Below are 12,171 nucleotides of genomic sequence, written 5' to 3'. Positions count from 1 at the left end.
AGCTCCTGGGCCCAAATGTAAATGCTAAAACAGGGCACCGTACCAACCATGGGTCATTTATAATACTGATGTCTTCTTATGTGGCAAGGGTTGCCTTTGGGACTGAGCGCTATCTCTACACCCCCTATAGATACACCCCTGACTAACAAACGGGAATTGCTACCCTCAAGACCTAGGGTCCTTTTACACCGACCAATATGGGCCCTAACAATGAGCGCCGATCAACAAGACAGCTCATTGATCGGCGCTCGTTTGCTCCTTTCACAAGGACCTATGATCAATAATGTATGAGGACGAGTGATCGTTACTACGATCAATCGTCCCCATGCATTTCCATCATGCCGGCAGCACATCTTAAACAGATAGTTCAACTGCATAAACTATATGATCAGCCAATGAATGAGCGTTTGCTCGTTTATCGGCTGAGCGTTGCCCAGTTTACATCGGGCAATGATCGGGAATGAGTGTTCATATGAATGCTCGTTTGCCCGATCACTGGCCCGTGTAAATGGGCTTTTAATGTTTCAGGCTATATTATGGAAACCATGTCTAAGCGACATTATCACCAGAAGGGTTCCTATGAGAGATCAAAAGGCAACCTTTATAGCGGGATCAATGGGACATCTTACCCTAAAAGACACATGCAAGCAGCCCAAAACAATGACCTGTACCCCTTTGCTCCAATAGCATAGACTGTTTTCTGCACTATAGGAGCTATCTCACAAGGCTCATTGTAGACTGTGCTAGTTTTCTATGTCTATTTGTGTACTTGTAGTATAGACTGAATGTACTTTATCACTTACAGAACAGTCTCGCTGCAGATATCCTTATGAGTTTGCTCACAGTAGAAATTTAGAATGACAATGTTGTATTTTATTGGCTGAATGGTATTATTATTTCCTAAAGGTATCTGACAATGGCTGACCTTGCCCACCTTCATTAAGACAGAAGGCATTTGACTTAACTGAATATGTAATTGGGGAGGTCCAGTGCTGGTACATTATGGTTGGAGAGTCATCTAATGCCTCAGGGACCAAGTCTTTCCATTTGCGTGAGAAACGGTGTAGGGAGACTTTCCAACAAATTGGAAGGAAGATATCTTTCTGTAAGGCTACATTCACACAAGCGTGACAGATTTACGTGCGTAAAAAACACGCGTTAATCTGGTCCGTGTGCGTTGCGTTATTGCATCTGTGCTTTGCGAGTGGCATTCGTTTTTCACGCATTCGCAAAGCACATCTTGGAATGGAATTAATGCGCATATCACGCACAACACGCGGATGTGCATCCGAGTGCTGTCCGTGGTTTACAATGGGCGCGTAGGTGCGTTTAAACGCATCAATATAGAACAAGCAGTGACTTTCACGCAACGGACACATTCTGCCTGAAAACTCCTGCAGGTGTGAGTAGCCCCATTGAAATCAATGAGTCTGTGTGCTGTGCATGATTTCCATGCACAGCACACGGACGAGTTTTACGCTCGTCTGAATGAGCCCTCACACTAAGGGGCTCATTCAGACGAGCGTGATTCTTGTTCGTGTGCTGTGCATTGAAACAACGCACAGCCCACGGACCCATTGATTTCAATGGGGCTACTCAAACATGCAGGAGTTTTCAGGCAGTGTGTATCCGTTGTGTGTAACTCACTGCATGCCCTATATTGGTGCGTTTTCACGCACCTAGTCGCCCATTGAAGCCAATGGGTGCGTGAAAACCATGGACAGCACATGGACGCACAGCCGTGTGTGGTGCGTGATTTGCACATTAATTGCATTGAAAAAATAATAATTTGTTTTCCCTCAAAATAGTAGCTTATGTTTTTAACAAAACTGGTATTTTATAATTACATTCTGACTTTTATTTTATTCTACAGTATTACTTTGTATTGAATATAGGACTTATATGACTGCAACTTTTTTTGTTAAGATATCCCCCTAGGTATTTCTTACATGACTTTTGCAGGATGATACAAATGGATATAAAGTACACAAATAAACATAAAGCACCTGCCTCCGTACCAAATAAAAAATTGCTTTCATGCCAATGGGAGTGATAGATTTATCCTAGTTAATTGATGTAATTTCTCTGCAGACCATGGTAACATATATGGCTTGGCTGAAACACGTTTGTGATTGGTTGTCTGTTTCTGCGTCGTCTCAAACGTACAGCTATACAGTACAAGCGGGTGCCACTGGCCTGGATGTTGGCTTCATTAAGATCTTGTAACGTCATTCTAACTTACCCCTTGACGGCCACGGCCACGGATGAGTGAGTGCTGGGCGGCATCTCCCTCCTGAGAGACGCTGGCACTCACTTCCGCATCACTGTGCTGGTTCCCGTAGGATACGCGCGTGCTCACACCCGGACTTTAAGGGCCAGTACGCACAGTCGCACATGTGTAAAATCTGTAATTAGCCCATGATCAGCCTGAACTATAAAAGGGCTCTGCCCTTTCACTCATTGCCTGAGCGTTGTTGTGTTTACTCATGTTAGTCTTAGCAAATGGTCACTTAGTGTTATCCTATTCCCGTTGTTGCTGTGCCCTGCTACCTGTATCCTGTATCCCATGCTATATTTGTTCCTGTGCCTTAGAGTGTTGGAGTCGTGTTGCGCCACCTGTCACGCCTGCTGTTATACACCACGTCTGGTGTCCTCTGCCTGCAAGTTCATCTGTGCCTAGCCTCCGCTACTGTCAAAGGTACCCTTATACCTTGTACCTTGGACTATCAAAGGTACCCTTGTACTAGGACTGTTGTTTGGCCAGCTTCTACTCCGCTATGGCGGTGCGGCCTAGTGGGTCCACATACTCATGGATCGTGACAAATCTTACTGTCAGAGGACTACTACAAAGTGTTGTGAGAAAGACAACAGAAATCGACTAGTTATATCTGCATTGACCTTTAAAACAGGACGGCAAAAATTGTGGCAATACTTCACAAGCGACATTAGGATCAAATCTGCTATACAGGGAGACATATAAAAAGTGAAACACTGATGAATGTTTAGTTGTCTTTTTGGAGGTTAATAATACATCTCGATAAATTGACTTTATAGTTATATTTTATGGTGCTTTTTTGTTTAATTTAAAAATTTAATAAAAATATGAATTATTTTTATTAAATATTTGGATGATTCCTAAAAACTGCATGGTGACAGTGAGGAAAATGAGAGTTAATGTATATAATTGGAACCTTATCCTATAGAGGCTTTTGCCTAGCAACTGGGTATCACTGCCAGTTGTGTTTTACACTGGCCTGTGAGATTAAAAGCATAAAAACCCCTAAAATCATCTTCCCACTTTTCATAAAGAAATTTCAAAAGATATTAACGAGGGTCTTTAAGATTTGACCACTTCTGGATTCCAACATACGGGGCTGGTGCTTTGTATAGCGTCTAAACCTATTTACATTCATTTGTAGGTACTTTTACCAGAGTCTAAGAAAACCCTTGGACATAGCACACTCCCAACTTACTGTTCATTCCCTATCACTACAGTAATAGGGAATAATACTATAGTCAATAATAACCTCTATACTGTATACATGCATCTCCATATATAATCTGTATATAAAGGTTCATACATATTCATGAGTTATCCAATAAAGACACCAGAAAAGGTAAATTATAACAAGCATGGTCCTGCCTTTATACAGCTGTTTGTGTAAGAAGATACTAGTGAAAGTAAGAGGTAATCTTACTACTGGGTTTACGGCTCATCTTGTAAGGTTCCCCAATTCACTGCTATTGTGCCCTTATCTTATTATCAGGTCTATCTGATGTGAGCGGCTTATTCCATTGTTGAAATATTACAGGAGTCTGTGAGGCCACGGGTTGACACAATGGCCTCGCTGTGTAATGTTAGCATTTCATTTCCATTCAATCTGACTCTGTTTAGACATGCACAGCTTTGATTGTGACGTGCCAGATACCAGGAATGATGTAAATCAAATTACAGCAATTATTGCAAAACTTTCTGCTATGGGAAACTTCCTGGTACGTGGATACTGGTAATATTTAATTTCATTATATACAGATTTTAAACCAGTGCATATCCATAGTTGTATTGATATGACTCAAACAGTATTACCATTCACTTCTTTGTGCACTTGATCCTCAGTCAACTGCAATAGCAGGGCATCACAACCACCAGGCAAACCAGGGTAGATGACAGAGCCCACTGGGCTCAGGGGGAGGCCCATTACATTCTGATTAATCATGTTGAGCCGAGCTTGGGATAGACAGGGAGACCACTGTCACTGTTTTGCCCTGGGGCCCCCATAAACTGGAGCTGGCCCTATGTAATAACCATGTATGAAAGGTTGGGTATTGTATTAATATCATTAAATGTTACTTAAAAGCTTTACATGATTACACTGAAAAAATAATTGGGCCAGGAATATGATCTTACATATGTGGGATATGTAAGTAGATGCTTTTAACATTGCATCACTCTGCTCAGACACCAGTTGGATGGCATTGAGATTTTTATTGTGCTTTTTTTTTTCTTCAAACATGCCGTTATTAGAAATACTATATGGTTTGATAGTTTGTGCATGAGGCTTTATTGCCCTATTCCCCCTATTGTCACAAAATGTTACAAATATTGGATTCTTAATCACAAAGTGAGAAAGGGAATTCTAAAAAGGGCAAAACTTTCTGCTGCAGATATCCGGAAGTAAAACCCCAACAGATAAATATGCGGAAACCGATCCATGTAAATATACCCTAACGTGTCTTTTCCTGTCACCTCCAGGCTTTAAGGTAATTTATCATAGATAGTAAAAAGTCAGGGTTTCTTAACCAAATTAGACTTCAGTCTAGAGGAGATTTGCTTTGTATAATTTTATTCTAGAGGTTGTCTACTTTAGTTAACCCCTTTTACAGTGCCTCAGTATAGCATTTCCAGTTAAAGAGGCTCTGTCACCACATTATAAGTGCCCTATCTCCTACATAATGTGATCGGCACTGTAATATAGGTGACAGCAGTGCTTTTTATTTAGAAAAATTATCAATTTTCAACAAGTTATGACCTATTTTAGCTTTATGTTAATTACTTTCTTAATGCCCAACTGGGCGTGTTTTTACTTTTGACCAAGTGGGCGTTGTGGAGATCACGCTGTAAATGACAGCAAGCGTGATCTCGAGTAAGTGACACACATTAACATTACCAAAGCGTCCTGGCTGGAAGTGATGTCTATTTACTCTCAAGACACTTCAGTAACGTTAAAGAGGCTCTGTCACCAGATTTTGCAACCCCTGTCTGCTATTGCAGCAGATCGGCGCTGCAATGTAGATTACAGTAACGTTTTTATTTTTAAAAAACGAGCATTTTTGGCCAAGTTAAACCCATTCCTGAATAAGGAAATATGTCACTTCATTGTAGAATGGACACAAGGATAACCATGTTATCTGATCATTGCTCATTCTTAAAATAGAAATAAAAAAAAGAAGACAAAAAACAACTGATTAAAGAGACTCTGTCACCACATTATAAGTGCCCTATCTCCTATATAAGGAGATCGGCGCTATAATGTAGGTGACAGTGATGCTTTCTATTTAGAAAAACTATCTATTTTAAACCACTTTATTAGCGATTTTTAGCTTTATGCTAATGAGTTTCTTAATGCCCAAGTTGGCATGTTTTTACTTTCGACCAAGTGGGCGTTGTACAGAGGAGTGTATGACGCTGACCAATCAGTGACCAGTCAGCGTCATACACTTCTCCCCATTCATTTACACAGCAGCATCGCGTTCTTACTAGAACACGATGTGCAGCCACATACACACACATTAACGTTAATCAAGTGTCCTGATAATGACACGCGTAATATCGCGAGATTACGATGTAAACGAGATTTCATTTCCCTTGCTGGAAATCTCACAGAAAAGATTCAGAAGTGTCAGGATTCTGAATACACATGACATCCAGGCTGCAGGGAATGTATATTCATTATCAGGACACTTGGTTAACGTTAATGTCTGTGTATGTGGCTGCACATCGTGTTCTAGTAAGAACGTGATGCTTCTGTGTAAATGAATGGAGAGAAGTGCATACGCTGATTGGTCAGCGTCATACAAGTCCTCTGTACAACGCCCACTTGGTCGAAAGTGAAAACACGCCCACTTTGGCATTAAGAAACTCATTAGCATAAAGCTAAAAATCGCTAATAAAGTGGTTTCAAATAGATCGTTTTTCTAAATAAAAAGCATCACTGTCACCTACATTATAGCGCCGATCTCCTTATATTGGAGATAGGGCACTTATAATGTGGTGACAGAGCCTCTTTAAGGGCCTGTTCACATCACCGTTCGCTTTCCGTTCCGGGGTTCCGTCTGAGGTTTCCGTCGGGTGAACCCCGCAACGGAAAGTGAAAGTGAAACCAAAGCTTCTGTTTCAGTCACCATTGATATCAATGGTGACGGAAACATCGCTAATGGTTTCCATTCGTCACCATTCCGGAAGATGTCCGTTTTAACGACGGAATCAATAGCGGAGTCAACTGCACTATTGATTCCGACGGAAAAACGGAAATCTGCCGAAATGGTGACAAACGGAAACCATTAGCGATGTTTCCGTCACCATTGATATCAATGGTGACTGAAACGGAAGCTGTGGTTTCACTTTCCGTTGCGGGGTTTACCCGACGGAAACCTCCGACGGAACCCCGGAACGGAAAGCGAACGGTGATGTAAACAGGCCCTTAGGGTGCGTTCACATATATCAATTGCATCAGCATCAGTTTTTTTTCTCTCTCAAGAGATTACAACTGATGCAAAAACTGATGCAAAAATGTATCATTTACCATCAGTTGTCGTTAATTGTCATCCGTTTTTACCATCAGTTTTTACCACAATGGTCCACCAAAAATGTAGTCTAGGGTCTGAAAATGTGCCAATTTGATCAGAGTGGTGCATAGTTTGTGATAGATTGGATACATGAAAGATTAGATATATGTTGTGTACTTGTCATTTCACAAACCTTCTGATGTGATCCTCGCATGTCAGGGCTCTCCTTCTCTGCTCCGGTCTCAGCGCTACACTGAAGTCTGATTCACACATTGTAATGTCACGTGTATCATATTCAGTGCAGCACCGAGGCCGGCGTCGCGAGGGAGAGCCCAGAAGGCCGCTGTTGTCCACTCACCTCAGATCAGATCTTTGAAGTAGCCTTGTGAACCTGCAAAGACGTCAAACACTAGCCCTAACTTCAGGGAGGAGCTCGTTTTTGGCACCATTACAGCTACCAAACCCCACCCCGCATTTCCTACCCACCCCACCCCATGCTGGGATTGCTGTTTCTATTTACACGAGGTTAAAAACGTCCATCTCAGTCCATCTTTGACGGCTGTTTTGCATTTGTTTTATATCCGTTGCGTGTCCTTGTTTCTATTTTTGACGGCTTATTGTGACCCGTGTTGCATCCGTTTTTCACTGTCCGTTTTAAAAACTGACGAATTTCATATGTAGATAATGCCACAGTGCCCTCTGTAGATAATGCCACAGTGCCCTCTGTATATAGTGCCACATACTCCCAGTAGATAATGCGCAGTGTCCTCTATAGATAATGCCACAGTGCCCTCTGTAGATAATGCCACTGTGCCCTCAGTAAATAATGCCAGTGTGCCATCTGTAGATAGTGCCACACTGCTCTCTGTATATAGTGCCACACACCCCCTGTAGATAATGCCGCAGTGCCCTCTGTAGATAATGCCACACAGCCCCCTGTAGATAGCACCACCCACACCTCCTGTAGATAGCCCAACCCACCCCCTATATATAGCCACGCCCACTTCCCACTGTAGATAGGGCCACCCAACTCACCTCCTGGAGGAGCCGCTGATGTCAATTACCATATATGGACAGAGACATCAGGGGCTCTCTCTGGGAACGGAATCCCCGGCCAGAAAGTCGGCAACGCTCTGGCCGGAGATTCCCTTTGGGAGGAACCCCTAACGTCACAATCCATATATGGACAGGGGCGTCAGGGGCTCCCTCTAGTAGCAAAATCTCCGGCCAATGCTCCGGCCGGGAATTCCCTCTCGGGGGGAGCCCCTGATGTTCAAGTGATACCGCTCGAGGAGTAGACCCTGACTTTACTATCCATATATGGACAGTGACATCATTGGTTACCTCTAGGAGCGGAATCTCCAGCCAGAGCATTGCCGATGCTCTGGCAGGGTATTCCGCTCCAGGAGTAGCCCCTGACGACACTGTCCATATATGAACAGTGACGACAGGGACGACTCGTTGCGAAATCCCAAGCCACATCGTCGCAAACGTTCTGACCAGGTATTCCGCTACAGGGGGGCATTGGTGGCACTAAATTCCTTTCCTGCTCCCCGGCCAGAGCGTTGGCAATGCTCTGGCTGGGGATTCCCATGCCGGGGGCTGCCGAAAAGTGAATGCGGCATCCGACTACAGTGAATTAAGATAGGATACGGCGCCGGACCCAAAAATGCTGCAGGTAATGTTTGTGGATCCAGCTCTTGCACATCTCCAGTGCCGTACGGCACCACAGCTTATGTCCCATGTGCCAGAACAGATCCCATAGAAAGCTATGGGATCCGTTCTAGCATCAGTTACAATGCAGCTTTTCTGCAACACGCCTGAGGGAAACTGAAAGGGACAACGTATATATGTGAACGGCCCCTTATACAGTAACATTTTCTACAAATGTATTCCCACTAAGTCGGACCTTCTAATTCTTCTACACAAATTAAGATTAAAGCATAAAGATTTTTAGTAGCAATACCCTGGAAGTTTAGGGAAACCTTAATAAAGTGCCACTATAGGTTCTTCAAACTTCTGACATGTCATGGTGACGTCAGAAATTTTGATCGGCGGGGGTCCTGGTGCTGAGACCCTTATCGATTGCTGGAACAATGGGGCAGAAGCACTCAGCTGAGCGCTGTGCCTCTTCGGCTTTTTTCGACTGATCCTGTTAGAGGCGGGGTTAGCGATGTACAGGTAATAGAATTTCTGTCATGCGATTCACTGCTCTGCACCCGCACCCCCATAGATCAAAACTGACCTGTCACTATGACATGTCAGAAGTTTTGCTAAAGGACAGGTATCCTTTAATAAAATTTATAGGATAAAATGTGGATGTGTTACAACAAATACAAATTAAAAATAAAGCTGGCTACATGTTAAAGATTATAATCGGAACATTATATATAGGAAATTGTTATGCAATTTATCTTTACAATACCTCCACATGTTCCTTTAACAAGTAGATGGCTATCGCTTCAAATTTTGTGGATGTTTGCTTTATTACCCTAGTTAGGTTCACCCTTCCCCCTACTACTTCAGAAAACGTTAAAGGAACACTTCGGTAAATTATTTAATTGTGACCGCCATTTGGAAAGTATTCCTGTGGACCGGAAGTCACTTTCACTATGCACTCCTATTAGAGGCTCAAGGTGAGTCTTATAGGAATGCATAGTGAAAGTGACTTCCGGTCCACACAGCAGATGCTGTCGGAATCAGGCAGTCACATTGCAGTCACATGACATAACAGTGGCCAGGAACAGAGGAGATAGTTCGGATACAAAGCGCCCAGTAAGAGGATGAACTGTGTTACCTTTTACCAAGTGTACTTTCCAAATGGGGGCCACGATATAAGAATTCACAATAGTCTTCCTTTAAAAAGTAATAGAATCATAGAGTTAGTTATGGTTTCGTAGTATTGATCCATAGGCACACGATGTCCTGCCTTATGGTGGTTTTGTACGGCAGCATATTTTGGAGATATTCTCCCCTACAAGCAATGCTTCTAGGGAGAAATATCATCGTAATATGGCATTACAATGGAACATGGCTAGATTTTTTTTCTATTGGATTCTGTATGAATCCGACAGAGATCAATTCTGTATTACTTTACATGGAGGCATGTGGAGGTACAGTACAGGCCCATAGCTTTTTATAGGAGCCTTGTTACACCTCAGTACAACTCAAAACTTTTACAGAGAAGTAATAAAGCCATGTGTATTAGCTCTGAGAAAGCGACACATATATCATATCTAATACTCACCCAATCTTCATCTTGGTTAATAAAATAATGTAATAAAAAAAATATTCAATTCTAGAACATTAAAAAAAGTGGAATGTATTCTCTTGCTAGTGATTGAAGTTTGTATATATTGTTGTATGGTAAAATGATAATATCATATTTCTCAAGTAGATAAAAGTCAAATGTAACATTCACTTTGGAGTCGCGTGTCTTGTCTCAGGACGGTGCAGACTGTAAATGGCCATTGTGGTCTTTTAAGTTTACAAGAAAGGACGGCACAAGCATTGTTTCCAAGCAAGTGTAAATAAAACATATCTCTTTGATGGGAGATCAGAGGCTTCATTTATACATTGAGTCTTCTGTTTATCTCACTGGACTTTTCATTTTCACTTAATCATTACTGCGGAAGTTTGCCCCACACCTCTATGGACTGCATTTGCTTCATTTGAAAAAAAAAACAAAAACTTTCCCTTTCCTGGCATCTTCTAAAAAATTGTATTTCCTACAATAACAACCTGCAGCTACATATTTCTTGAGTCACCTACAAGTCCCATGTGGCAACGAATGATGGAACAGATTGCCTAGTTTCACGGCTGCAGTAGATGCTATACTTGATTTTAGTCCAACTTAACATGTGCAATTGTTGATCAAAAGCCTGTGGAAGATGGCAGGAAGTCTAACGTGTTTATAGAAATATTAAGGTATTGTAGTGGTGGGTCAAGGTATTTTGGCATCATAGACAAAGATTCCAACCTTCAAACTGCACACACAAAGAGAATTGCTTGGGCTTATGGCTTATGTGTTCTGTTGACCTTATGATGAATTGAATATGACATTGGGTAGAAATTTCTCCTGGTAGTAGGACACTAGAAAAAAATATTGGAGGAATTTATCAATCGTTCTATGTCAATTTTCTGCCGTAGAAAAGGAGCTAAATGCAAAATTTTTGCAGAAAATCAGACTTTTGTGATGCTCACAGCACTTCACCAAAAAAAGTAGATTGAGTTTAGAGAAAGAGGCAGGGGCTTCCACAGCCCGACAAATTTACTATAATTATGGCAGATATTGGTGTAAATTATAGCCTGGCTGAGATTTCACTTTCTGGCGTACAGACGGCCAGAGATGTGCCTAATTTATTCAGATATTCATCTATTATTAGATATATTAAATTTGTATCTTTGCTCAACTATCCTTTCCTTTGTTAATGAATGTCAACTTGAACCAAAAGTAATGATAGACCTTACAACACTCACGACCAATTCAAATCTATCCAGGGATGCCAACAGATGCTACATCTGATTGTCTTTCCGGGGGCCCTTAGTACCTAATAAATATTTATGATATCTTCTCTTTACAATGGGTGATGCCACAGCTGTCTCTTGGATTTGACTCTCAGTTGTAGGTACTAGAGGGGTTGACCCAAGTGGAAGACCCCACTGTATTATGTCCAAGTTGGGCATTTGGAAAGGGGTTGTTCAAAATTGCACAACCCCATTAAGTAATAGTATAATGAAACCACAAGATAGCACTGTAATGCCCACAGTCGCGGACCGCCGGCTTCTCTCACCTGCCATCAGCCGCGAATGCAGACCTCTGCTCTCCTGCTAGCGTGTCCTTCCCCGGAGACGCCAGCAAATGCGGCTGTCCTGCTCTGCAGGCTTTCCTAATGTGTACGCACTCGTCCCCAGCCTTAAAGGGCCAGCATGCGCAGCTGTAAAATGTTCCCTGACCAATCCCCAGATAACCCTGGACTATAAAAAGTGCTCTGCCCTTCCACTCCTTGCCTGAGCGTTGTTGTTGTCTCCCCATGTTTGTTAAAGCAAATGGTCCATTAGTTGTATCCTGTTCCCAGTGTTCCCATATCCTTCTTCCCATATCCTGCATCCAGTAACTGTGTTTTGTTCCTGAGCTGAAGTCTAGTGTTGGAGTCATCTGATGTCGTCTGCCACGTCTGGTATCATCTGCCTTGTCCTGTGTCATCTGCCACGTCCTGTATCATCTGCCACGTCTAGTATCATCTGCCACATCCTGTGTCATCTGCCACTCAAAGCATCTGCTACATCTTGTGTCTGTCTAGAATCTCATACAGGTACTCTTGTGCTTAGACTTTCAATTGACTGTTGTTTGGTCAGCTGCCACTCCGCTATGGCAGAGCGGTC

This window comes from Rhinoderma darwinii, chromosome 5 (assembly GCF_050947455.1).
Source record: "Rhinoderma darwinii isolate aRhiDar2 chromosome 5, aRhiDar2.hap1, whole genome shotgun sequence".
Lineage (NCBI taxonomy): Eukaryota > Metazoa > Chordata > Amphibia > Anura > Rhinodermatidae > Rhinoderma > Rhinoderma darwinii.
This window is presented reverse-complemented; position numbering follows the sequence as displayed.